Here is a 6,000-nt window from a genome sequence, read left to right on the forward strand (position 1 = left end):
TTTAAAACAAATTTTGGAACAAGCAGGATGCTCCAAGCCTCTGTGTGTGGCAGGCTCTCAGACAAACCCACAGTGCTGCAGGCTGATGTATATTCAATCCTGGCACATCAATCACCTCAGATTCCAGCGGGATTATCAAAAGGCTGCTTTTGCCTGTAATATAAAGCACTTTTTTTTCTCCCCTCCAATTACCTTATGGAAATTTTTAGCACAGATAATGTAAAGTGTTAATAAATCCTCTCTAGCATGGCAGGAGAAAGACAGATCTCCTCTCCTTGTATCAGGAAAACTTTTCACATCTCAACTTTCTCAAGAATAAAGCACATGAAAATGTTGTCTCCTGCCCACCTTCTGCAAACACTCAGTGATATATCAGAGCAGGCTGAGCTCACATCACATAATAGCCCATTACACCAAACCCTGCTGCAAATCCCCTGCCAGTAAAGCACCAAGTCCTCCCCAGCTCCTGATGAACCATCTCAGCTATGCACAGCAAGCAGCACTTCCACACCAGCCACAGCACTTTGTGCTTTACCTGTGAAAAAGTGTCTGCTGTTCTCGTATTGTCCATGCCTGGGGAAATTCTATTTGTTTCATCAGTATCCCACAGGGTGCCAAGGAGCAGCTTATTCATGAATCACACCTGCTCCTCCTCAGCATGCTGCTCCTCTCTCTCTCTGCCTCTCTCTCTTATGAGATCTTGCAGCCAGTGGCTTTTATTAAGTGTTACTTCCTTTTATGCTGAGAACTGAAAGAAACAATAATGATGCTTGGCTTCCTCGTGGCAGCTATGTGGAAAGACCAAAAAAATGTAGAAGCTGTTTGTTTGCTTTTCCTGAACTGATATTTATGTTCCCAGTGCCTTCCTGAAATCACTGAGCCCTCAATGCTGCAATGATGATTTATTACTGTTTATTAAGATTGATTACACTGCATCTGTCTGAACACCCAACATATGTCAGTTCCCACAGAAATTCCATGTAAATGTAAGGGAGTTTGCCTGAGGAGCTCCAAACACAATGCTGGACGTTCCCAGCAGTGTTTTTATGCACAGCAGCAATTTTTAACACATCTCCAAACTCCAGCATAGGGGGCTGCAAACTGGAAGTAAGCACCTGCAGATTAATGCTCAAGATTCCTCTAAAGATAAACAGCATTTTAAATCTCTTTATCTTTAGAGGAATCTTTGTGCATTCAGAGGAATCTTGTGCATCTTTAGAGGAATCTTGTGCATTTAGATGCCCTTTGCTGTCCGTACTGGTGGAGAGAATTGTGATTAGGAGAGGGAATTACCAGCAAAGCATTCCTGAAATCAAACCCCAGCCCTGACTAAAACCGTGGAAGGTGAAACTTTCACATTTTGAAAGTTCTGAGGAGACACAGCTGGAAAGTCAACTCTTCACATTTTGAAAGTTCTTCTCCCCCAAGCAGAGGCGGAGGAGAAAAATCAGAGGCCCTGAAAGCGTCAATGCAAAGCAGAGTTTTTAAGAAGCAACAGGAATTGAAAACGTGTGGGGTTGGTGACGGGTGTCCTTCCTCTGCTGCTCTAAAAGCAGCTTTGTAGCAGAAACAAGGCAGGAAGCTGAGGGGTCAGGGCAGAGCAGGTGCTCTGGTCACTCGGAGCCCAGGCTGGGCTCTGGCTCAGTACAAATCCCATCCATCAGTGAATGCAGCAGAAACGGGAGAGAAAGGATCAGGAATTAACTCCCCCAGGTCACCCGAGGCTCTGGAAATTAAATGGAAGGTCAATACTTGCTGATATAACCAGGGTTTAATCGTTTGAACTGATTTAAAGTGTCTTTGATGGAGTGTTAGCCTAACACAGCCAATACTGTAACAGGGCCTGATTAAATCCAGGTCTTCTAAGGAAATATTTAATAAAAGATTTTCTTTCAATGCCCTAATTCTGAGTGCTCTGTGTCCAGCGTGGCAGATGGAAAATTTTCACTAAACTAGAAAAAGGATTAATGAGAAACACATTTCTTTGACAGCCATTTGGTTAAAATAAAATAGCAATTAATTCACTCAGAATCACATTTCTAGTACTGGCCTGTTCCCCCTTAGAATGCTCAGCCCTTGAGGAACAAGGATTTTCTTTTGAAAATTAAAGAATCCCAAGGAACTTCTCTTTCTAACAAGATTGCAGCAGCACAGAACATGTGAGGGTGGGGAAATGACAGGATTCTATTTATTTTAATTATTTTTATTTAATTATTTTAATATGCAAAACTCTCTTTTTCATTCCATCAAGAATTTCCTAAAGAAATCTCCTAAACGTTTTCACCTAAGGAAAGAACACCATGAAATAAGTTATTTCAGGTTTAAAAAAAAAAATGAGAGCTGAATGAAACTATCCTTTAAATAAATACACAAATACAGCATGAACTTCATAAACACATTTTTGCCTCTCACTCAAGCGTGAATGTTCCAGCAGGGCTGGAATGCTCTCACAAGGAATTTCAGAGTTGAAAAACAAAGCCTTTCCCTGAAAACTCACTGCACCTGAAAATTGCAGCCCAAACCTGCTTTATAAAAGGGCCCTTTCTTTATTTTCCTGTGGAAATGGTGCTGAAACAGAGAGGTGAGAGCTCCTCGTGACTTTATGGGGGTTTGACCTCAGCATTCCTCTTCATTTCCCACAGTGGAGACTCCAATGGGATCTGAACAAAATCCAACCAGACAGAAAGAAAGAAACCCTGTCCCAGGAGGTTTTGCTTTTTCTGTCTCCTCAGTGCTGATCAAGCACAGAAATTGATGGTACTGCAGAATCCAGCAATTTCCACTTGGCCTAATTTTGATTCTGGTTTTAAGCATGGAAAATTTTGATGCACGACAGTTTGTGCTGCACTGAACTGGAAGATGCATTAAATGCAAGGGGGGAAGAGGGGAGAGTATGGGAACAGAAGATGAGTAATTTAAAATTTAAACTTCTGTGAAACTAAATTCAGGTTGAGGGTGACATCTAGTGATGCTCAGTAAAATTCTGCCCATTTTTGCAGCACCCTTGTTCAGGAAGAAAATTTAAACTTTTATATGTTTCACCTGATACACCATAAAAGAAATATTCTCCCACAAAATGTGAGTCATAATTTTTTCGGGGTAATATGAGTTTATTCTTTAATTAATTCAATATTCTGGATGCATAATGGGAGGATCCATAAAAAGAAAAGAAATAAAAGTAGGAACTTGGAGAAAATACATTACGATGAAGAAGTTGGTACATGAAGTCTGATTGATGGAAGTGTCATTTTTTGGCTTCTTTAGTTATTCTTCACTTATTTGTAAAATACGTCTGCAAAGCACAGTGGCAGCTTGACACATAAATAAAGCAAATCAGTAATTAGCAAAGGGGCTATCAGTAATTCCCTTGACTGATAATGCACAAGGGACTCAGCTGCTTAATTTTGAATACAAAATTGTCCCCAGCAGCTTTGGCAGTGGTTCATGGTCAGCATCAAGGGAACGGACAGCCCATACATTTCCAAAAATAACAATTCTTCATCCTTTGGGCAGCAAACAGCAATAATGGAATCACAGAATCTCTGGGTTGAAAAAGAAATTTAAAGCTCATCTCATTCCATCCCCTGCCATGGGACACCTTCCACTACCCCAGGTTGCTCCAAGCCCTGCCCAGCCTGGCCTTGAGCAATTCCAGGCAAAGCCAAAGCACCAATTCATAAATTAATCAATTTTTCAAACTCGTTTCATGCAGAAGTCTCACCCTCTCACCCTCCCTGGTGGTCTCACCGTGTTCACCCTGATGCTGCACCCCAAAGCCAAGAAGTCAAACCCAAAATGTCCCAATGCCCAGGGGAAGTGGCAGCGGCACAGATCTGCTCCTCTGGGACACAAGGTGGCACCAGAAACTGCCGCAATTCCAGGCTGCTCAAAATGGATCGGAAAGGAACAACTTGGAAGGGTTTGTGGGTTTAAATGAGAGGAGTCAGAAAAGCAGGGACACTCAGTGACTGTGGCCAGGGAATGGCTCTGTAAAAGTGGATTATAAAGGAACAAGTTTGAAGGGTTTGTGAGTTTAAATGAGAGGAGTCAGAAAAGCAGGGATTCTCAGTGACTGTGGCCAGAGAATGGCTCTGTAAAAATGGATCATAAAGGAACAAGTTTGAAGGGTTTGTGAGTTTAAATGAGAGTCAGAAAAGCAGGGACACTCAGTGACTGTGGCCAGGGAAAGGCTCCTGGGGATGCTGGCACTGTTCAAAGGAGGAAATCCATGGAAATCAGCCTTGCCTTTGGGCTCAGGGGCTGGGGGAGCATCCCCATTTGGAGAGAGGGGGTTTACATTCTCCATGTCAAGGGAGCCTCCTGTCTGCCTTTTCAAACCAAGACAGATTTACATACAAAAATAATTAATAACTACTAGAGGGCAATAATAGAACACGGATTCAAAGGGGGGGACAAGGAGGAGTAGGAGGGGAGTGAAGGGTCACTCTGCCCCTCTGCAGTGGGCTTGTCACAGAAGGTTTTGTGCTCCACAATCTATTGCAGCTCCTCAGGTCAGCCTCGATTGCCTGGGGGTTCTGGCACCTGCGTCCCCAAGGCTCTGCCTGGAAGAGCAAGGCTGCAAAACATTTTGGGAACTTTCCAAGCAGCCACAAAAGTGTGGAACCAGCTGCAATTCCGTCATTTCTGCCATCAGAAGTGGTGCAGGATGAGTGACAGATGGAACCTTTTCATGGCAACCCCTTTTCTTTTTCAAGACAATATTCAGAGCGAACAAAACTTTAACCTCAGCTTCTCCTTTTGTGCCAAACAGGAAAATGTGCCATTCAGAAACACCTAACTATAGATTAGGTTATTATTAAGAGGTTTATGTTATTGTTATTATTATTATTATTAGATTATTATTGAACTCAAAGATGTGTAAATCATCTTGTAGACTTCAAGTGAAAATAAAAAGAAGGAAAGAAATGGCAGAATAAGTCGTTGTCACTTCTGTTTTACATAATAAATTCATGAAAGGTTACATGAATCATGTTGGCTTTCCAAATCTACTTTGCTTTCTAAATTAAGGACCTTCCGTTTCTGACAGAAAATATTCTGTATTGACACCCAGTAGTCTGACATTACTCAAAACAGCGGGCTCACTTTGCAAACTGCAGAATCTGGGGGAAAAAAAACAACTTCTCTAAACCTGAAGAGCATTTAAAGCCCATTTTATTGTTGAGGAGCAACATTTTGGAGGGTAGGAAATTCCTGGTTATCCCCAAACCATAACAAATAACCAGCCTTTCTCTGTCCTGGAAGTTACTGGCAAAAACAACGCAGATAAAAGCACTGAAGTTGGAATTTTTATAACCCACAAAAAGAATAGAGCAGGAAACCCTTGGACAAAATTAGAAAGGCAGCAGTTGAACCTAACTGGTGAATAAAATTAAAGGATTGGGTCTGGTTGTGGGGCTTTTTTCTGTCCTTCTTGTCATGAAAGCAGCAACACTGGACTGCGAGTGCTGCAACAAATTGAGGAGCTTTGAGCCTTTAGCAGAGCAATTTCTCCCAATATCCATCCACCCACAGCATCCACAGCTCAGTAAAATCATCTTTAAACCTTGCCAGCCTCCGAAATCCTTCCGCTCTCTCTGGTCCAGGCACGAGGTTTGAAAATTTGGCATTTTCAAACCCCAGTGCTGCTGCTGGGGTTCGAAAACGCCGAATTCAGCCATCCCCGAGCCCCAGCAGCACAGGGCAAGGGGGTTTCTGAAGCTTCCAGGGAGATGGGAAGGTGTTCCAGGGGTGTTTGGCCCTGGTGAAGCTGAAGAGCAGAATGCAGCTGGATCAATCACATCTGCTTGTCTCTCACTCTGCAAACCAGAGAACAGAGCTGACACTGAGCATTATCGGTGTAAAACACTTCAATTCCCTTTCACATGAGAAGCACCTGCAGGTGCTGGTGAGTGTTTTGCAATCAGGTCTGCTTTGTCTCCTCTTACGCAGGGATGGGAAGGAAAATTGTCCAAAATGTCCCGAAGTTGAGGCTGTTTAAAT

This window comes from Melospiza georgiana, chromosome 17, assembly GCF_028018845.1.
Source record: "Melospiza georgiana isolate bMelGeo1 chromosome 17, bMelGeo1.pri, whole genome shotgun sequence".
Classification (NCBI taxonomy): Eukaryota; Metazoa; Chordata; class Aves; order Passeriformes; family Passerellidae; genus Melospiza; species Melospiza georgiana.